Source organism: Magnolia sinica, chromosome 1 (assembly GCF_029962835.1).
Source record: "Magnolia sinica isolate HGM2019 chromosome 1, MsV1, whole genome shotgun sequence".
NCBI classification, from domain to species: Eukaryota; Viridiplantae; Streptophyta; class Magnoliopsida; order Magnoliales; family Magnoliaceae; genus Magnolia; species Magnolia sinica.
The window spans coordinates 3,429,777-3,453,598 of record NC_080573.1 but is presented as its reverse complement, the minus strand read 5'-3'; the positions used below and the strand labels follow the sequence as shown (position 1 = coordinate 3,453,598).

Here is a 23,822-nt window from a genome sequence, read left to right as displayed (position 1 = left end):
TAATTCTAATTTAATTAAATAAGAGGAGAAAACATATTATCACTGTAGTTAAATGCGGTTGATATATATAAAAAAAGTATAGTAATTTATAATCATTATTTATTTTATTACATTTTTTATGACAAATTAAATATGCACTTAAAAGTGGTTTGTTTTTCTAAGTTATGATGATAATCCATGTAAATTTGTAATAATGATTTACTATTATAATTCCAACACCATTCTCAAAGTAGCATTTTAAAAGCTAAAATTTATGTATGTGTGTGTGTGTGTGTATTTCAAGTGAGGCGTATTGTGATGTATATGGCTTACAATGGCTATCCATCCATGTTGCTAGTTGATTATAGGCCTTGAGTAAAAAAAATAAGGCAAATCTAAGGTGGACCACACCACAGGAAATAGTAGAAATTGAACAACTATTCTTAAAAATTTCTTTAGGGCCTTATAAGTTTTGGATCACATTAATATTTGTGCTTTTTAACTTATCTATATTAGTGTAATCTTATGAATAAGTTAGATAACAAATAAATAAATTTATAAGCCTTAGGAAGAAAACATCTTTCAATAGTAAAAATTTTATAACTATTATTTTTTATAATGTGGGCCACTTGAGCTTTAGAGTTGCTTCAGCTCAAAAATGTTAAGATAAAATAAGTAAATGGCATAGATATAACATGATGGGATCTATACATTTAAGTTGGTATCATTTCTACAACAAAAATTCTCACTTAAAATCAAAGAGATAGAGGGAGTAACAATAACCGATATATCAAGCATTTACCATCCAGGGGAAAAAACAAAAAAAAAAAAAAAACCTCTAAAAATATTTAGGGCCCGTTTGGCCAGACGGATCCCATGGGATTAGGAGGGATGGGATGGATTTTAAGGTAATGATGATGGTGTCAGTGGATTGGTTTAAGTTCCATGGAATTGTTATATCCCGAGGCAAGTTTACTGAGTTTGTTTGGCACGTATGGCATATATTAGGATTTTACCTTCCAATCCCTTCCAATCTGTCCAACCAAACATGCCCCAATCACGATTGAACAGAATTAGGTGGGATGGGATCAATTTTAAGTTAATAATGGTGATATCAGTGGATTGGTTTAAGATCGGGTTTGTTATATCCCAGGATAAGTTCATCAGGTCTGTTTAGCTCGTTTCCAATATCCCGGATTTTACCATCCCATCCCTCCTAATCTGCCCGTCCAAACAGGCCATTGAGTCTCTACTAGCTCAATTCAAAAGCCTATGGGCATTTGGTAAAAAGTGGTCATATCTCCGTTAAAGACAAATTACTTCCATAATGGACGGTTAAAATTTAATCACTTTTAAGAATAAACGGTTAAACTTTAACGGAATCTCCAGTACAAATGGTGTAGGACCCTGTGCAACCACCATTAATATGCTATGTTTGAGAAATCCATGGCCCATACACTTGAGAGTCACTTGATACTCATCAAACCCTAAATTAAATTTAAGCCGTTGATCATGATCAAATTATTCAACCTAGGCCCGTTCCATAGTGGGTTGTCAACAATATAGCCCAGCAATCATTCTAATCCAATGTTTAAGTACGCCACATGTGTACATTGATTGTTGTCAATTCATTTTGGCTGTCCATTTTCCCCAGACGCATATGGCCCACCTGATAACTGAAGCTACCCATATTTCTACCATGTTACATATATCATCAGATGTACGGCCTCTATCTTGCACACACACACGCCAAATTGGCACGTGTAGGCACTGGGTAGAGTTAGAATCCGAAGGAGAAAATAGGCACCAGAAGTTAAAACGTCGCAGACAGGATTTTCCCCTTTCATTTTCTCAGGGTTGATAAGTCAGAAAAAATGGTACTCACGCACTCAGGAATAGGTGGGGATTAGGTGTTACGTGAGCCACACGTTAGTGGGTGTTAACGTGACCATGGTGCATACTTTGATGAATGTGTGGTATATTAATGCCGTCCATCCGTTCTTCAATATCATTTTAGAAAGTGGGCCAAAAATTTAAGCATATACAATTCTTAGATGGACCACACCACAGGAAATAGTAGTGAATGAATACCCACCATTGAAAATTACCTAGAGACCACCTAGGCCCTACAGTAATGTTTATTTTCCATCCCACCTGTTGATAAGGTCAAACAGACCTGGATGAAGGGAAAAATAGAAAGATAAGCTTATCCAGAACTTTTATGGCCCACAATAAATTTTTAATAGTCAATCAACATAGTTTCCAATGATGTAGTCTACTAGATATTTGGATCCGCTTAAATTTTGGAATAAGCTCCTAAAATGAGATGAAAAAACAGATGTACAGCGTGGATATCCAACACAGTAATCAAGGTGGGGCCATACAGTCAGGATAACATCCACTAATGTGTTACTGGGTAACACCTAATTCGCTCCCCTCAGGAATTGTACACGTGGCGTATGTGTCCGTCCTAATCGTGGGGCCCTAATTTAGATCGTCATGATTCAAAATAACACTTACATCCAATGGATGGCTAAAATGAAAAATAGAGTAAGGTCCACGAATCAAAGGTCTGGATCAATCAATCAAACTAGTTTTGTGGCTATTAACTAAGAAGTAAGAAAACAATGAAATGTAGTTAGTGCTGCCACTTCTCAGATCCAGGCCATTGATCTGATGGGCCCCATTCGGGTGGATGCCCCCAAAATTCTCTGTAATCAGTCATTCCGAGTCTTTTTGCTAGCGTGCGAATAAAGGTGTAATCAGAGAAAACACACCAACGTTCCGCATTCAATGGAATAAAAAGCCAACAATCGGTTTGCCATGATCTTCTAGTTTGGAAGACTTTTAGGGCATGATCAATCCGGAGTGGGCCCCATCAAATCAATGGTCTAAACCACTGAATAATGGGCCCCACATATTCAAACGCTGGGCAGAACACGGGCGTTCCACCATCTATTTAATTAGAAGCGCACGTTGCCTTAACCCGTCCAAGGTGGACACGACAAATGAATGGTCTGGATCACTAGAAGGTGGACCCCCAATGCATGACTAGAATGAAAAATGTGCAGGTAATTCGGGCCTAAGCTGAGAGAGCGGTTCCTCTACAAATGCTCTAACACTTGTGTCTATACCGGACTGTTAGGCCACACCATCGAAAGCAATGGCCCACCGTCCAAAAACTTAATATTTACACGGTGGCACACACGATGGTTGGATCAGCGTGATTTTTTGGGGTGGCCCACTTTTATGGTGGGGCAACCCTACTGGACAGGTCGGATTCCATTCAAACACCTCCGTAGGCTCCACAAGCAGCAGTTGTAGAAATGCCCCCGACTTTCAGCCCTGATCCGCTCTCTCACATGATTTTGGACCAAAAACGGCTGCAGGCCCTTTTATTCTTGATTTTACTTTTGAGAGAGGAGAAGGACGCTTTCAAAGGACGCTGCCACGTCACTGTACACGTGGACACACCTGAACTAATCCTGACCGTCCAAACAGTGTGCCAAACCCTGGATGGAGCATATTCTATAAAAAACGGCCACTCATCTGATAATCTTAATTGTCCAGTTGGTGGCATCAAGTGGTTAGTTAAGAAGAGCACCGTCAACGGTCCAATTTCAACCACCAATATCAGATCGTCCACTCAGTGAGACGTGGATATGCATAGCAGTCTAGGGGAGCGGATTATGTATTACCCGGGTAACACCTTAGTGGGTGTTATCCTTACTGTGGGCTCCACCTTGATGCTGTGTAGTATATCCACACCGCCCATCCGTTTCTCCAACCCATTTTAGATCGTGGCTCCCTAAATTAAGAAGTTCGAAACCTTAGGTGGACCACACAACATGAAACAGTGGTGATTGAACGCCCACCATTAAAAACTCCCCAGCGCCCACAGTAATCAGATCTGTAATGTTTCTTTACCATCCAACCCGTTAATAAGGTCAATCGGAGCTGGATGAAGGGACAATACAAAGATCAGCTTGATCCAAAACTTAAACTTTTGTAGACTAAAAAAAAGCTTTTAATGGTCATTCACCACTTTTACAGTGGTGTGACCCACCGGAATTTAGATCTACTTTTACATGATGTGACCCACCGTAAAATAAGCTATCAACACGGATGGGCGGCGTGGATATACAAAACATTCATCAAGGTGGGCCCCGCACGATAAGGATAACACGCACTAAGTTGTTAGCGGGTTAACACCTAATCCACTCCATCAGTTTAGAGGGTTATATATATATATATATATATATATATATATATAAATATATGAGTCATGCTCCCCTGCGCACCAACGCACATGCGCACCTTTGCACACGTGCCATAGGTGTCTAATCTGAACGGTCCATGTGATGCGGAATCCCGTGAAACCTCATATGAATAATTTTCACCCCGATCTAAAATTCTTCTGGGCCATAGGAAAGAGAAATGCAAATCAAGGGAGGAAACTGTTTTCATCATTCATGGCCTATCAAAGTTTTAGATCAAAGTAAAACTTGGGGCCGGGGGGTTTCACGAGGTGCTGCTTCACATGAACGGTTCAGATTTTGGATCCACATCACGTATGATGGGTTCTCAAAAAAGTTCGTACCTAGTACGTACGAACTGGTTCGCAGGTGAGCGTTTCCGTATATATATATATATATAGAGTCATGCTCCCCTGCGCACCTACGCACGTGCGCACCTTTGCACACGTGTCATGAGTGTCTAATCTGAACGGTCCATGTGATGCGGAATCCCATGAAACTCCTTGTGACAAATTTTCAACCTGATCTAAAATTCTGGTGGGCCATAACAAAGAGAAATGAAAATCAAGGGAGGAAACTGTTTTCGTTTTTCATGGCCCATCAAAGTTTTAGATCAAATTAAAACTTGGTCCCAAGGGGTTTCACAAGGTTCTGCTTCACATAAACGGTTCAGATTTTGGATCTCCATCACGTATGATGGGTTCTCAAAAAAGTTCGTACATAGTACGTGCGAACCGGTTCGCAGGTGAGCGTTTCCGTGTATATATATATATATATATATATATATATATATATATATATATATATATATATATATATAGTATTTTGTAACAAAATTCAAATTTAAATTAAAAGAAAAAAAAAGAAGAAAAGGACGTTTTCGTATACCATCAGAAAAGGGGAGGAGTATCAGCCGTTGGATGGAGCTTTTGATCTTTTGGGCACATGTGAGCAGAAATCTCTGCGTGACCAAAGCGTGTGACTTGTCCTTAGTCATCGTGCGTGACAGCAATGGAAGTAACTTTTTGAAAGGAAACAGATAAAATATGAGGGGAGTTATATGATACTCAGGCAGCGTACGAAGCTTGATACGCACACACTCACAAAATGTACACGTGGCATACATTAACTACGAAAGAAAAAAGAATTAAAAAAACGACTAAATTATGAAACTAGCTGTCATGAAGCTACAGTGCCAAAATTAAATTACTTGAACTATCCTAAACTTATTGGAAACTTGTTCGTTGTGTTAGGACCATTGGATTTATTTTTATTTTTAACCGTCCAATAAATGTCTACCAACATGATCAAATAAGCCTGATTTTGGTTCATGATACATCTAATCTACGAGCGGTAATCTGGACAGTTCAATTTCATGTAGCTGTATACCAATGCTACAGATGCAAAATATAAGTAATTTACAAATGCATGTGTATCATGTGTCACTCTCCAGAGAGACAGATTTGACCCTTCATAGGGAAACACTACGCTCTTCCTTACTGGGCAGTTACTTGATAGTCCGGCTGCATAGGAGGCTTGATACGCAGGCTGAGGTATATTATACACGTGGCATAAATAAGTCAAATTAAACAAATTGAGAAATTAATTATCCTAACCTCTTCTGACTGGTGACCCTTGTCATTGAGACAGGACCGTTGGTTTTTATTTTAATTGTTAATAATTGTCCACAAATCCTATAGTTAGATAATAAAATAAGCTAAATTTTTTGGTCATGGTACATGTGGGACCCGCAATTTAGACAGTTTACTTTCAATTACTTGTATTCGGATTTTGCGATTTCTAAGTGCCTGCGTATCATCCATCACACTCAGCCAGAGTATGAAAAGTTTTGCTCAGTAAATTATTGTGAAACGGAAACACCACAACGTGTCTTGTGGCTTTGTTCACACACTAAAATCTAGAGCAATCCGGACCGTCAAATGATGTTCTTATTTTATATGGTTCGTAGCTAGGAATTATACCATCCATTTAATCCTAACCGTCTGAATTCATCTGTATATTCCTTTTATCCATCTATTGGTTCGGACCAAGTGGAATGTTAAGATTTCCCGATTCATTCGTTTTTCGCAATTTGCATCCATCCGCAATGTGCCCAACAGCATGGATGGTCCAGATCAGCTTACATTATGCCAGTTCAACGGTGGATGATTTGACACAAATTGAGTGAGTGCGGCAGATGCCACGTCGTGGTCTCGCCCTTTAAAAACAGGGATAGACTTGCGTGTCAGTTATGCAAATTTTTTAAAATGATGGTGACTCATCCCAGTCACATGTAGCAGCGGTGTACAGCTATCCAAACCATCCAAATTGTGGGTCCCTCTACAGCATTCTGATCAAGAAATCCTAGCTATCCAATAAATGGTAATAGTGAGTGGTCTAAATTGGAAGTGGAAAATCCTATGCTCCATCCACGGACATCCATTGTGACAGCTAGGATTGCCGGGAAACATACCATGTGTACCATTGAAATGTGTTCCCCAGTTTTGAAAGGGATGCGCTCATATGGTGCACTGTGATTTTGTGGGGCCCACATCAACTTTTCATCCGATCAATCCTGTCCATTAGACGCGCCTTGGATGTTAGAAAATTGGGTTAAAAATCATTAATAACAAAAACTCATCTGGGCCACACAAAAGCAAACAGTTGAGAAAGGACGCCTAACCGATAAAACCTCTCCAACTGTTTTCGGGGTCATTATGCTGTGTATATATCATCTAATCCATTCATCACACGTGCTCCATTGAGATGAAGGGCGAAATCAAAACTCAGGGAATACAAGCCCAGGAGGGCCACATCATATGAATTTAGACTTTTCAGGCATGAATTTACATTGTTCCCTGCGTTGTGGACCATCTAACTTTTGGATCAGCTTCATGTTTGGTTTATACGGTGAACATGTGGGAAGAACACGATGGACGGGTGGATCCGGTGAAAAGTTGAGATGGGGACCACAGAAGCCCGATGCACTAGCAAGTTTTGGTAGTACGGCTACCATAAGAGCGCACTCTTTATTTTATATTTTTTAAATGTGCGTGCAGAACTAACATGTGATTCTAGCCGTTAAAAACATTATCCACCCAACCCCACCAGTTATCTCCGTTAAAAAAAGAAGAAGAAAATCCAACCTCCATATTCCATACCGAGAGCGACAAGAGATGAAAGCCAGTTGGTAGGGACGTCCAATAAAAATAAAACAGAGAAATATAATAAGAAAAAAAATAAAATAAATAAAACAGAGAAATATAATAAGAAAAAAAAATAATAATAATAAAACAGAGAAATATAATAAGAAGAAAAAATAAAAATAAAAAGACAGACGCACATTAATCGGCATCTTGGTGTAAGAAATGGACCGGAATCTTCCACACGACATGGTTTACACCCAAGCTTGTGGGGCCCACTATGTAACTCAGGTGGACCATACTGCAGGGACATAACTATAGGTTTGTGTGTGGAGCTACCATGGTGTGTATCTTTCATCACAGCCGTTAATAAAGTGAATTACAAAAATCATCCTGATCCAATTATTAAGTGGGCCACACCGTGTGAACTTGGATATTTTAGTAGTAGTTTTACACTTTTCCCGTTTTTGTGGATCATATTTCTTTTTTATCATGCTGATCATTTGTATGTACTGTGCAAATAATGGTTCTGATCTGATGGACGGATGGATTTACATATAAAACATGGTGGACCCCACAGAGCTTGGAGTGTAGTAGAGAATTCGAGTAGGAAGAAAAAAACGAAAAAGGGCAGAGCTTAGGACAGTGTGAAAGTAATGACAAATCACAAGATTCTCCAGATGTGTAAGCAAACATACACAGATCATGCACAATAATTCAACCTAAAAGGCTCTTTACAGAAAGCTCTCCATTTCATGTATTTTATTTTATTTTATTTGTTTTTTTTCTGTGAGTTATCCATGGTGGTCCAGTGGACTACTCTTTTGAGTGGCCTCTAAGGCCCTCAATGTTAGGGTTGTAGGCCCCACATGGAGATGATGGGGATGATGTGCTCTGAGTGAGCAAATGCCCAAGTGGGCACTTGCAAGTTCACTAACCAAATTATGAGATCTTAGCCGCTGATTTAGGAGGCTGATCTGGTGGGCCACATAGGAATTTGGCAGGTGTGATGACGAATAGAGATATCAGGGTTCATACACTGAGGTCCCTCACTGACAACAGATGGGTCCCACCGATACGAAACAAGTAGATGGACCACTACAAACAATAGTCCCGTGGACTTCCAAAACGGACACGAGGGTTCTTAGGTAATCGAAATGTTGTTTAGGGGCTGAAATGTTCTTTTTTCCTTTCGATTTAAAAAAGAAAGGAGAGTGGTTAGCCTTTTCTTAGCCTTCTTTTTTAGGCTTTGCAAAGGGAAAGTGGGCTTCTTTGGTATTTGGGCTTTTATAATGATAAAACTTTGATACTCTGGGAGAGTATAGTGGATGATACTCAGGCACGTAGAAATTACTAAAACATGTGTATGTGGCAGAAAATTGTCCAAAGTAAACCTTCAAGATTATCCGTATTAGTTTATATTTATCATGAGCGAAATATTAAGCTTATTTGGATATCTGAATATGAGATTGATGGACACTAATTGGACGGTTAAAAATGAAATATACACAATGCTTTTATTTCTAAAAACAAGTGTCCTAAATTAGAGGTTAGGAATGATCAATGAATCTGAGTCTTTTATTTTAACTAAATACAGTGGAATCCACAGTTTAGTAGGTTTAGATTGGTTAAATATATTTCACTTTACCATTTCTAGGTGCATGCATATCAAATATCATACGTAGCCAGAGTATCAAATAATTACCTTTTTAGAAGTAAGTTGGCAAAAGCAGCAATCATGCCCTTTAACGATCAGTTGAAAGGACCTCGGAGTCTCAGAGAATCGTACGGTTGCCGGTTTCTCGATGATAAGTGATTTTTTTAAGGGTCCTGATTCAATGAAGGGTCCCACCTGCGAGGGGCAGATACGTGCCATAGAGATCCGGGCCATTCATCAGGTTTGTCACAGAAAGTTTATCATGCGTGATCAGCTAACTTACACTTGTTCTATACGTGGCGTGTTCTCGTGTGCCCCACCTAATCAAAAGGTTGGATTTATGACACGTGTTGTCTGCAAGAAGCACTGACACGTGTTCGGGCTCCTCACAGAATCACACTCCTTTGCAATGTACTCTGGCAGCTTGATACTACCCGTGGATATTTTTCAGATTGATCACTTGTTTGTTGCAATAGGACCATTGGATATTTTCTTTTTTAACCGTCCAAAACCTGTCCGACAATCAAATATCCATGACCCGTCGTTCATGATACATCTATACGACCCATATAATTTGAACAGTTTAGATTTAATTACTTATATTTGAAGGGTCTGCGTATCATCCATCACCCTCTGCCAGAGTATCAAAGATTTCTTCTTTCCTGTGTGCGCTGCAAAGGCTTACTACAGTACTGGTTCGTACTTCGTACCGGCCCGACGAGACTACCAGAGCACGCGCTAGCGCGGCACACATGTATGAAGATAGACGCCCGTTCACATGGCAGGCCACGTGCATTGGTCCAAGTCACTCATCGAGTGGGCCCCACCATTTAGATGCTTCGCCTAACAACAGACCAGAAAGTCAACAGCGAGGTCCCACGTGGAATCTTGGCCAATAGCCCACATTCTGCAAACGTGTAGCCAGACGAGCCCACGGGCCTGATTTTGGGTCTGGGCTTCAGCGGCTTGGATTTCTCGCACAAGTGATGCGTTGGAAATTTTGAGCTATGAGTCCTTTGAAATGGGACGTAAGAAAAATATCCTTTGGTTGAATCTGCACCTACCGGATGAAAAAAAATAAAAAACGATTTTTGGAATTGGGGCTGATCCTTTAATGGTCCAGACCATCGTCCAGGTGGGCCTCACCGTGTATTAACAAGACCCAGATATCTCCCAGATTTGAAGTACCATCTATTTGTAGTTACGACGAATCCAAAGGTTACGATCGTTTTAACGAGGAGATATTTTGCGCATTGTTCATCCACGTCGACTCACATCAGATTCATGGTCTGGATGGCCGAACCATGAGTCCCATCTATACAAACATAATACTTGCGCATTCGATACAGGACTAGTTCTTGCTTCCTCAAGATCGGAACATTTAAACAGGTGGCAGCATAGAAATTTCGTGCATTTCCCTCTACGGTACACTTGGCAAACAGGTCCCGTGATCGGTACTGCTGTTGTAGTGGGCCGCCAAGTTGATAAGCCATATCCCAAATTTCAAGGTGATTGGATGGTTATAAACATCCAAATTGCAATGAAAAACCCAACAAAAATCACAAAAACTGATGGTTGTAGTTGTCCAATCACTGCAATTTTCGGTACATGGCCCATCCACATGACGGCCCATCAAGTCAACAGTCCCGATCACAAGATGTGATTGTCACGGAACTTTTTATGCAACAAAATGCACAAACACGTCCATGAATATCAACCGTCCAAATTGTGAACGCTTCCATTTGCCAGAAAAAAGTGGACCCCATAGCAGGTGGGGCATAAGCATAACTAAAATCACATAATGGGCAACCCTAACGGCTTCATATCAATCGTTGAATCTCTTCCGTTGTGTTATTTATGGCCAAAGGCCAATGTTGCTCCATGCAGAGTGGGGCCCACAATCTGGATGGTTTGTTTCCGTTGCATGTGATCCAGGCGTATTTGTGGATGTATGGTAGCGAAGGATCCACCAATCACTGCCCGATCATGGTATAGCATCCACCACTGGAATTATAAATAATACTCGAACAGAGTATGGTGGATCACACGCATGCATCCATGCACATGGCATTCTCTATCCTAAATCAGACCGTCACGGGCCTCTCGTTGTGGATGGGACACTTAATAGGAGAATCTTTACATCCGTTCGTTGGAACCCAAAGAGACCGACAGTCAGAGAAAAACATCGACGATTGACAGCCCATTTAAAACTTAAAAAAGATCAATGATCAACGGCTACGATTAGTCCGGCAAAAATGTTGATATATGGGAAGGTGTATGCACAGGAGCCACTGAAACCATTTGGGCTGCTGAGATTGTCTACTAAGGGGCTATTTTCGTATCATAGGCCCATGTAAGGGTGGGGTCCACGTTCCTGCCATACTACTAATAGTGTCTTCCAGCAGTTTTGGTTCAGCTTCTTGTTTTGGTAGTTGAGAAAATCAGATATGATTTTATCAGAACATCTGGGAAGAAAACTGGCCATTTTTGTTGAAGAGGAACGATGAAGGTGGTCCAAAATAATGGGTCCCACCCATAAAGAAAACAAAACAGCCAACATCATGCCCTGCATGTCTAAGGCCCACCACCTGCTTTTTGATGGACTTTTTTGTCGTTCCCTTCGTCGCAGGCTAATCTCAGACCTTGCACATGTCTGAAAACTATCGATCAACAAACGTAGTCCACACATTTTCAGTCGATGCTGACTGTCCATCGTGATGCATGCTTTTCAAACTGTATATATATATATATATAATGTTGGATAAAATAGATATGAGAATTCAGAAGTGCTGATTTGGTGGGGCTATTTCATGTACTGTAAGTCTTAAGACCATGGCAGGGTGGATTGATGGGTGCAAAGTCACATGGGTGTAGCAGTGGTATCTCAGTTCAGAAATGTTCTTGCTGTGTCAGCATCTCTCGTGAATATCCCATCAGGGCTTCCAAGGACTTCACCAATACAGGATTCAGGTGGGCCACCAGATCACCTCCAGCCTCCGTCGCAAGTTCTTTTTGAAGCAACTATATTTTCAACGGGCCAAGTTAAGACACCTTGGAGCAACTGCACATGGTTCAAAATCCCGAAAAGCCAACCCAGATGCCTAGCTAACCCGGTTCAACTCAGTTGCTTGACTCCATACTTGAGGGTGCATTTGGTTGCACCAAATATCATGATATTTCATGATTAATCAGTCTAATTTGGCGTGAAATTCCATGACACTTCATGAAATTGGTGCAACCAAACATGCCCTAAATGAGATCTTAAAATATGAAGTATACAACTTATGAAAAAAGAAAAAGAAAAAAGAAAAAAAAAAACTGCAGTAAAACTGAAACAAAACCACTTGTTACCATCTAAACCAACTCAAGCAAGCTGACATCTCCACCTAGTCCCCCTACCCCGGCATTCTTATAAACTTGCTGACTTGACTTGAAACTTGGGTGACTCGTCAAGTTGATTTGCTAACTCGGTCTACTTGAGCAAGTCACTCACCTTGCCAAACCAGTTTTTAATAAAACTAAAGGGAGGTCAGTGAAAAATAGAACCACCTCGCAAGTCCACTCGGATTCGGAGACATCCGATGCAGTAGTATTCAGTATTCAGTTCTGACTGAGGTGAGTCCTGACTCAACTCAGGGCTATACGAGTCAATCCATGTTGGCGATTCTTTTAACTATGGGACCTATGCAGAAGCCCGACAACATGGCTAATTCTACTGATGCTTAACACTTCTGTGGACCCGCTAACCCATCATGCAAAATCCCAATAACAAATTTTTTTTTTTGGATAGACGGAAGACAACCAAAGAGTATTTTAGAAAGAAGATGAAGTTCAAAAATCACGACGAGCTCATCTCAAAATCCACTCAGATATGTAGTGTAAAGAAAGAAGCTTTAAAGCAATGTCCGCGTACCCAAACAAATCATGACATTCAAAGAAAGGAAATGTAAAGACAAAAAGGAAAAGGATTTTTACCGCTTTATTTTCATTCTTTGGTTGTCCGCATTTGGTGGTTGCACCAAATATCACTAAATTTCAAAATATTGCATGATTAATCAGTCTAATTTGGTGAAAATTTTCATGACATTCTTGAAATTTGGTGAAACCAAACAAACCATAAGTAAATCGTACTGATCAGAACAAAAATCAAAACAAATAATACCAAAGGGCCTAAACTTTCCTGCAATAAACAGACCATCAAACACAGACAACAGGAAAGGCTAACAGAGCCAAGACAAACCAAAATTTACTGCTGTGGGACAGACTGGCTGCTTTGTGTATGCACGAATGTTCCTCCTCTATATATGTGGGTGAGTTTGCTTTTGCACCAATTTTCATGAATCTTTCTACCAAATTAGACTTCATTAATCATGAAATTTCATGATATTTGGTGCAAGCAAACACACCCACTGTCAAAATTGTTTGGAGGGAACAAAATAGATAAGAACACTTTTTGTGGCCTGTTATGGGGCCATGAGTCATTTGATCTGTGTAGAAAAGGGACTGCTCCAACTCAGCTTTGAATAGCAATGTTTATACTGTCTGCATCAAAATCCTAATCTGGATTGAGTTTGCACTTCAATCCCTGCAAGAAAATCACGACAAAGGTTCCAAACTTTGAATTCATCTGCATTTTTTGAAGTCCAAAGGATTGCTCCAAGAGAACAACTGTCTGGTTTATCAACTGTAAGTGCTAAATTCTAAATCTACCAGACGTTATAGGGTGGATGCATGGTGCCCATAGTTCAGCCTGGAAATCACACCTCATCTGCGTACAGAGATGGAGACAAATAGTAGAAAAGGAAAGCGGTTCTGCCTTTCCTGAATCTAATACATGGATATGGATATTGGTATACATTCAAGGTGTGTTTTGATACAAGGAATCAAGGCATGGACATGAAAATCTAATGATTATTTTTATTGGTATGATTGGAAAATAGATTTCATTTTTATAGGTCCTATCTAAATAGAAAGTGGAATCCCAGATTCATTAACACTAGTGAATGAATCCACTTTTTTCTTTGCAATCCAAACAGCATACAATATCAGATAAAAAAGGTAAATTCTTTCTTTTCCAGTGGATTCCACCTATGCAAACATGTCCCAAGGGAACCGCCATTACATCCACCTGATTAATTTGCATACACCCATTCTTGGTTTTGGGAATTTAAGTAGTACCAGAGTTTAGTATTTAAAATCTGAAAATAGGAAATGGTGTATGCAAATTAATGAGTATCAGTTCCCTACTTCAATACCATAAAAAGTTGCTAGGAACTTAGAAAACAATGAACCTAACATCATACGACACTGTTCAAATTGGATCTACAAGTATCCATATAGCATCCAATATCAACATGATATGACACTGTAACCAAGGCATGTACAGTTATGAGGGCATCTGTTCTTCTTATCATTGATTCCAGGAAGAAAATATGACTTCCCTGGATATCAAGAACTTGGAATATAAATATATTGGGTGCCTTAAGAGTTTCTGTTTTGTCTGGGGGAGGGTCTCTCTCTCTCTGTGTGTGTGTGTGTGTGTGTGTGTGTGTGTACTGTTTTCTTTTTCTTCCCTTTTCTTCTCTTCGGTTCTCTTTTTTATTTTCCTTTTCTTCCTTGTAGTTTTGCCTTTTTGGCCTCTGTTTTGCTCAATAAAGTTTTTCATCTTTCAAAAAAGAAAAAAGAAAAAAGAGAACATAAATATATTGGTATACATGTTTATGCATCCATGCAATATTTTTCTATACATGTGCATGCATTTATGTATAATTCTCTTCCATTTGATTAATCTAATAGGTGGGCAAGTTAGAGTTGAATCTGAAGATAATGAATCAGAGGTAACTTGTGACCTTTAAGAATCATAGAATTGACATACAACATTGTTAATGATTACGGCAACTTAAAGAGGCAACGAGAGCAGGGTAGAATCAGAACTCTCACAGATCCCATGAGAACACCCACTGTTGCCAGGTTTGCATGTCAGATCAGTTTGGGTTCTGTTTGTAGCAGGTTTGTCTAATGCTTTCAGTTTGGTGAGTTTGATTCATTTCCAACAAGTTCACAGACAATTTGATTCATTGAACTAATACATTAATTTACAAAAAGTAGTTCAATGACATTAGATGTCTGGTGTTCAGGACAATAGTCCCAAACACTTGACCCATTTTATGAATTCGGGTTATGCGAGCTCTGATTAACTAGCAAAGTTTGGCATGTTTAAGGATTCTTTCTTAAGGATTAAGAGCTTTGAAGCAAATGATTGGACTTTGATGAACTTAAGGTTAGGGAATTCATGAATTTGTATAGAATCAATTCTAGATCAATGGTGAATTTCAGTATCATAGCATTCCTAGTCTTCAAGTTAATATTGTACTTGAAAGCCATCGACCTTCCTGAAATGAAAGTCACTGCCCTAATATGCTCTACAAGGCCTGATTCCTCCTATCCATCTCAAATGGGTAGAAGCCTAGGACCCTACAAAATGATTTTAGAGACCAAAATGATGGAAGTATGGTCCAGTGCCAGTCAGCAGTTTTTATTTTTAGATGCGAAGAAAAAATATTGCTTTGTATCCATAAACAAATTTGTTTACCCTGTTAACCTAGCAAGAGCTTGCCTAACCCACCTTACCAAACAACCTAAAATGAACCCAATAACAGGAAATCTGTGAGGGTTAGTGAATGATAAATAGAGACCGAGGCAGCAGAAGCAAGCTGTTGATGGTATTGGCAAGTTGATACCTTATCAGCAATATGTAAATAAAGAGAATGGCTTGACCAATTTGAGTTCGAGTTTATAATTTTTAGTTTGATATTTGTCAAAATTCTTTTGTCTGTTCAAGTAGAGGCTCATTTGCTTCTTTTTCAATTCATCCAATTCGTAGTTTGGGTTCACCTAGTATAATGGACTAGTACAATGTTCTAATACAACACAATTCGATCAAATTCTTGCAGTCTGAAGAATTAACCAATAAATTCAAATGGCCAACATCTCTTCCTAATTGAGTGTTTCTATTTCTAATTATGGGAAGTTCTGCTATGTTCAAGAATTTGCTCAAATCTTATTTGAAAAAGAAATCAAACTGATTCAACATAGTTTGTGAGTTGCCACAAAACGACAACGAACTTTGGAATCTGGATCAAATTGGATCAATTTATTTCAATCAAGAGTAACGAATTACGACATGTCAAACTGTGGTTTCGTTCACTTGGAAGTCTTGAACTGATTTGCAGTTTGGGTGTATGGTTTAACCAAGCATAACTATGCTTTAGACCCAAAGGAAAAGACAATCCCTCAAAAGATTTTTTTTTTTTTTTTTTTGGGAGGAATTATAGGATCCTCAACCAAAAGATGCACAGGATAGTCAGGATTCAGTTTCTGTGAGAGTGGCCCATCTTCAGTGATACAGATCATTGGTCTGTTGGGCCTCAGCACAGGGAAGACCATACCCTGTAAATCTCCCAGATTGGAAGATCCTAGATACCAATATTGGGCTGTTTTAGTTGAACCTGGACTGTTGCTGCACTTCTCTTCTTAACTATCTATTTGCAAGCCACAAATAGAAACATTAGGACGGCCCAAGATCAATGGTCTGGATCGCTGGACAATGGAATCCACTTGCGCAAATGAAAACTGAGGTCGAGGATCTAATGATGGAAATATCAATATGTACATCATTGTAACCTTGCAGATTACATTTGTGTGTGTGTGTATACTGATTCTAACTTATGCACATCCAAATGATTTAAGCAAGAGATCACCATCACAGTACAAACACTGCCATCAATATTGATTTTATGCTGCCAAACTTGCTCTAGCAATTGCTGCATGCACTCAGCAGGATGGACAAGTCGCTTTCTGGGGTACCCCAGAAATTGACAACCTCCCAACTTCTTATTGTCAAACCAGTAGATGACTGGTCTGATTAAGCGTACATTTTGTTGAACCAATAATTTCATGATATTTTGCACCAAATTAGACTGATTAGTCATGAAATTTCATGATATTTGGCACAACCAAATGCACCCTAAAGAAGAAGAACTGGGAAGAGATGTAAGAAAATGTTTGCACTGACAAGTCTGCAAATTGAACACAGTAGAAATAAGCAGTTATGAGAGGAAATGGAATTCAAGGAGTTGAGATGTCTGTAATGATTAAAGGATGGATTATGCATCTTGAATCCATCCTCTCTTCTTAAGCTTACTGCTTCACGGTGCCAGATTTCGAGCATATGAAACCAATTGGTGGTTTAATTAAGTTGCCAATGGTTCACACACAACATAAAAATGTGGGCTGCCTAATTTTTGGATTAGGTCAGCAACACTGTGGCCACACCTGATGCCTGCTCTTATGTCCAACGCATGTGTCAGGTTGGCATGTACAGAGAAATGTAGAGATATGTCAGGCTTCGCAGAACTCGTAGAAATATGCATTTTAGAAGAAAATTTGTGACTGACAAAGTGCACATATATAGTAAATCTAACTGGAAATATAAGCCTGCGAAGATTTTACTTAAATGCTGCTATTCTCTGTTCTAAGGAGAGAACGACAGCTTGTGATTGGACATCACTTTCTTGTTCTCAACTAAAACAAAGTTCCAAAATGTGAGTGGCCAAAGACTCTCCTACATTAACAACAGATCCAACCATACTCCAAACTGCCCTAGTTCTTGCTAGCTATGCTATGCCTACATCATGATCACCATCATGGGGAGTTTCTATCAGCTGAGAGCTTCCCTTGGGAACTGGAAAAAAACAGAGTACTGTCTCTTGCTCGCTAGATGATCTAGTAGAGTTTAGTGTGTGTGAGTGATCCATGGTTCAATCCCTGCACTGTTAGTGTTTCCTTTCAAAAAAAAATCAAAGACGTTCAATGCCATACAAAGGATTTCACCAAACCTACATATGACTTCATAGAGACCATATGCAGAACCATGGTTGAGAAAGTAATAAAGTTTTCACAAGTAATTAAATAATGATATACAATGTGTCCATTACAAAGTAATAATCAACCATATGATAATTTTGCAATATAAAATTACAAAATTAACAAAGCTAGTGACAATAGGTGATGGATTTCAGCCCATAGCTTACCCCCATGATACCTAGAAATAACAACACCCAAACTGCATTGCATATAACACGAGTACCACTTTTCTTACAGAGATAATATGTGATTTGTTTTTACCAAGTTAGTGTCAATAGATTGAAAAAGTTATTCATATGAGCAGCACGCACACACATTGTGGGACAGCATGTTCATAGAATGAATGTAATGAAGGAGGATGCTGAGATGGATGAATGATAAGACAAGGATATAATTTGAAATGGACACATTCAAGAGAACTTAGGAGTAGCCCCAACAGGTAATAAGATGGGGGAAAAGTAAACTTAGCTGATTTGGCCATGCGTATCGGAGACCAAGAACTACAATGGTTATGACCGACTGGGTTCAAGTTCATCATCTAAGCTTTATCCCAACCAACTAGGGTCAGCCGTGAGTTGGTTCAAGGTGAAGGCTATAAAAGGGCAAGGGAAAGGCCTGAAAGGATGAGGGTGGAGATCATAAGAAAAGAGTTGATGACCTATGATATGGTCTTAGATAGGGTGGCATGGTGGGACAAGCTTCGTTATAGTCAGCTCCAATTAGTTGGGAAAAGGCTTAGATTGTTACAATGATGATGCTGTAAATTAAAGAAAAATAAATTTCATAAATGCACTCATGAGTCGTGATACATATCAGCAATCAGATAAAGCTGAAAACAAAATTCCACATGTGTATTATTCACTAAATCCTCTTGAAAGGGGTATTCGCAGTTTTGGAAAAAAAAGAAAAAAAAAGAAGAATGTTTAACATTATGAAATACCATTGAAAAGTTGAGAGCAGTGGTTTGCAATCATGTGATTAGTTGAGGACTGAGCATTTACACGTTCAAGCTAGGGGTGCACATCGAACTGGTAGAACCGTGGAACCGGACGGGAACCGACTAAACGGTCCGGTTCTAGAGTGCACCGGTTCCGGTTCCAAAAATCAAAGAACCGATTACATCGGTTCGGTTCTCGGTTTGGGGGTATGTAGAACCAAACCGAACCGTGAATTGATCCATAGAACCGAACTGTGGAACCGAACCTGGAACCGAACTTGGAACCGAACCAAGAACCCTTTGATTGTTTCCATATTTGACTTATGATTTATGGTTTACAATGCACCATTTGATTGTTTCCATAAATGTATTTTTGCATACCTTATACAATATCTAAACCATTCATCAAATGGATCACAACATGAATGGACATGGGCTAAATTATAAAATAAAAGATGCAATTGGGCTGGATCATAAAAAGCCCAGAACCGTGGAACCGATCCGGAACTGAACCGGTTTTAACGGTCCGGTTCCAGTTCGGTTCTAGGGTGCTAACAGTCCGGTTCCGGTTCCGAATATCCTAGAACTGTTAGGAATGGTTCGGTTCTGGTTTCTCCCCAGAACTGGACCGAACCGACCCATGTGCACCCCTGGTTCAAGCATCGGCAGGCACAATACTGCAAAAGTTTCTTGTATGATCAGTCCTGTTTTCATCATCAGATTGGGACACTTGGTCCACATCAACTGTTTCACATTAACTGAATTCAAGTCTATTCTAGGTACTTACTTTCATTGGCATATAGCCTGTTAGATCAGTAACTTGTTCCTATAATCACACAGAATTATTAGACATTTAGTAATGATGTTCTGTAAAATTAAGCTGGTGAAATCAATGCAACTGCGATTGTTTTAAAGAATATCGTAAGGGAATCTAATAAAATAGAGAGCCTACCAGATGCATCTTCGGGAGTGCATGAGTCCCAATGTGAGCAAATAGCACTCTTAACTCAAGCATATCCCTCAAGCTCATCAACATGGTGTGAAATGCTTTCTCCTTGCTCATAAGTTTTTCAACCACAACGACGGAATTCACAAGTGGACATAGAGGCTTTGGGCAGATTCTTGCGAGATTGACTTGAAACATCATGAAAACATTAAACTGTTGTATGCTTTCATCTATCATCACCCATTTCAATATCGGATGAACCTTGAAATTCTGGCAACCAAATTAATAATTGTGAGATTCCTCCTAATCAGTGGAAAGCTGGACAACTGTAAGAACAAATCTGAGAAAGCCTTCTCCAAAAAACTTGGTAATGATGTGTCGTTGAATGACTTGCTGAATGGACAAATGAAGTTCTTAGCATAGATACTCTTACATCGATTTTCCTTGGCACTGTAAATGGAAGATACCCTCTGCTAGGAAGCTCATACTGTGAATATAGTCCACATGGGGTGGAAGATAGTCTGACAGTAGCAAGTGTCCCATGACCCCTTAAAGCTGAAAAGCTGGATTGTTTGGCTTGCTAGAAAGAAATTCCCAAATCTCCAAATGACAAAACCTGAACCACAAAGAAACATTGTTAAATCTTTTAAAATCATTAGCTAAATTTGAAATGTATGTGGAGGATAACTTAAGCGATGCTATTATCTCTTTGGAGGATAAAAAATATCACATTATTTTGCTGTTTAACAGTTCAAGCCTATTTTAGATAGGAAACAATTTTTATTTTTATTTTTTGAAAAATGAAATTTATTGGGCAAGAGCCAAAAATAGAAACAAAACTCAAGACAGTACAGAAAAAAAAAAAAGAGAAAAAAAGACATATTTTAAATAGGAAACCAAATGAACACCTATTTTGGATATTTATGTCATTATGTGTGCTGCGTCTGTTACCATTAGCATATATAGAAACAGGAGCAGATAGACATGTATGTGTGTAGCATGGAAATCATATGTAAATAAGGATTCAATATAAATAAATTACATGCATACAAATATAGTATAGCTATAAGACCAGCCATGATTTATGGGACTGAATGTCGATCCATCAAGGAACAATGTGTTCATAGGATCACTGTAGCCAAAATGAGGATGTTGAGATGGACGAGTGGCAAGACGAGGAAGGATAGAAGTAGAAATGGATGTATTCAAGGGAATTTAGGAGTAGAATTAGATGGTTTGGCCATGTGCAACGGAGACCAAAAAAATGCAAAGGTTAGGAGTCGGTTCAAGTTTAAGGCTTTGAAAGGGCAAGGGAAGGCACAAGAGGATGTATCAAGGTACTCTGTAATGGTAACAGTGGCCGTAATGGCCACCACCGTTACCTTTACGATATGGGGTCACTTTATATATATATATATATATATATATATATATATATATATATATATATATATAGAGAGAGAGAGAGAGAGAGAGAGAGAGAGAGAGAGAGAGAGAGAGATCTGAAAAACCTGTATCAGTCCCGTAATGGACTGTTACGAGACCATTATGGCCTTTATGGGGGGTGTAACGGCCTTTACAGATTTATTTATTTTTCTCGTAATGGCCGTTACGGCTTTTACAACCCTGTAATGTGTAATGGTTGCCACCCTTGCCCTTACGGTCCTGTAACAGCGTTTACGGCACACCATGGTATGTATGTGGAGGTAGTAAGAAAAGATTTGATTACCTATGGTCATTGATAGAGTGGAAATGGCAGAGCAGGATTCGTGTAGCCTATCCCAATTAGTTGGGATGACAGCATGCATACGGATATATGTGCATAGGCTTTTTTGATCACTGAAGATAGAGCCATAGATCCTTTTTTTTTTTTTTTTTTTAAAGCACATTGATAGGAATTTATCCTGATGAATTTTTAGGAAACAAGGACCTAAAGCTGCCCAGAAATAGATGGGACAAGATTGTGATGACAATGATGACAGACAATATCATGGTACTGTTCTATCTAGCAATAGTTGGAGGCTTTTTAAAAAAGAAATTACTGATTTTGATTGAGAGGAAAAAAAAAAGGAGCCACATCAAGGAAGAGGGAAGGAATTCCCAATAAAAATAGACACTCACCTAACACCCTACTTGGTCAATTCATCGGCTACCTGGATCGCCTCTCTACGAATGTGGACAAACAAAATATTTATCCCAGAGGCAAGAGACTGGATCTCATCAAAAGTAACAGATATTGATGCATCCAAACCATCAACCCCCATAGTACAGGAGAATGTTAAATGGTGGATGTCACAGACTGGCTGAACTCTGATTTTGGGACCTCAACACATGCAATTGTACAGTGGAACCTATAGATCCAATGGTGGCCCATTTAATGGTCCTGTTGGCCTGTGGAGACTACACAACAAATTGGTTGGTCCTATTGCACATGCAACGCCTTAGCACCTGTTAACAGTGAGTCCCTTAAAATGGAACTCACATTAGTCCTATTTCCAGTTCTCGATCATGGTTCCTTGCGGCTCGTTGCCATAAATGAAGATGTACACTTGGCAAATCTGACTGCTCGTCTGGTAGGGCCTTTCATGGATGGGTCGCAATTACAAGAACCATGGTGATTGGGTGATCCAAGCCTACTGATTGGTTGACTTTTTCCTTCGAACATGGAAAACAATTGACCTTGTTTATTTCAGATTCAAAGACCATGGATCCAATTGGTATGTCATCTCATGATGAACCGAAGTTGGGCACACAGATGCACGTTGGTGATGTCTTAGGGTGAATGCTTGGATCTTGTTACTTTTTGGTGAATTTGATTAGGTGATTTTAATGTCTAATGTCCATGGGGTTTGTGGTTGGACGCTAATGTGACTTTACTGGTGGTTTGTGCCAGATTCCAGCAGTACAGTTGCCAAAAATATGTAGTTACCTGAATATGAGGGTAGATTTACATTGTGTAGAAAGGACCATCCATGTGACCCTTTTTTTCCCGTTTCAGAAAGTATTAGGTGCTCAATGGGTATTAAACACTAGCATCCAAGTTAGTCATCCAGCATCCAATCAACCTCCGCATGGCACACATGTACGAGGTCGGAACCGTATATCTGTTGGTTTTTACTGTGGATCATGCACGCAAGTCCTCCCATCAACGACCGGGATTTGACACGTGGAGATCCACAATAAGGCACAATAGATGAAAAGATACCCCAAGACTTCTGCTTCATGACTAACTTTCACACTGGGCAAATTTCAAGCCTACTAAATAACATGATCCCTTCTGAATCTAAGCTGCATAGAGGCCCATCAAACCAGCCCAGAAAAACCAATTGCATACACTTGGGTCTGCAACTATTGCTCATGGATTGGGCCATACATGAGCTCAGGCCCTTAGGTAGCAGGCAGTGCCAAGCTTGACAATGTATTGGGCTAGACCTAGGCTTGCATCTGCCTAACAGCCCAAAGAGTAGGCCCATCCTGACACAACTAATTTAAAATCAGTGGGTTTAGTATTTCGCTAGTGGGCACAGGCCGGACTGAACTTGATTCCTTAGCTCAAGGGCCTGGGCTTGGACTCAGATCCTTAGCTCTTGGGTTTGACCTGGACTTGCTTCAACCCATCCCAGTCCAGTCCAGTTGCAACCATGTTCATCAGTAAACCTTGTAAACGTCACTGAAAAACCTAACAAACTAGTCTTATTTGAAAAGTCTGCCACAATTACAGAAATTGATTGGTGGTTGACATAATCAACCATAATGGCTGGACACCTGGCTGCTGTCCTACTCATTCATCAGTCAAAGGTCTCAGCCCCAGCTTAAAAGTAGATGAATGATGGGGTGCAATGTGTCTTTATGTGGTCCCATAGCTCAATAGTCAGTGGGTGATATAGCCCAATAGCAATGAACCAGCCTTCACAGGCATGGTTTTGGATAGCTCAATACCCCAGTAGGCACTTGACTCGGGACCCACTCATTGAGTCTT

At 39.6% G+C, this 23,822-nt stretch overlaps 1 long non-coding RNA gene across 1 annotated transcript; it reads right to left on the bottom strand.

Annotated features, from left to right (window-relative positions):
- Positions 1-17,441: 17,441 nt before the first annotated feature.
- Positions 17,442-22,183, bottom strand: LOC131236874 (uncharacterized). The gene is made up of 3 exons (XR_009166939.1): positions 21,965-22,183; positions 20,277-20,459; positions 17,442-20,113 (listed from the first exon to the last, which is right to left on the bottom strand). It is a non-coding gene; the product is annotated as an uncharacterized LOC131236874 (long non-coding RNA).
- Between the last annotated feature and the right edge of the window lie 1,639 nt (positions 22,184-23,822).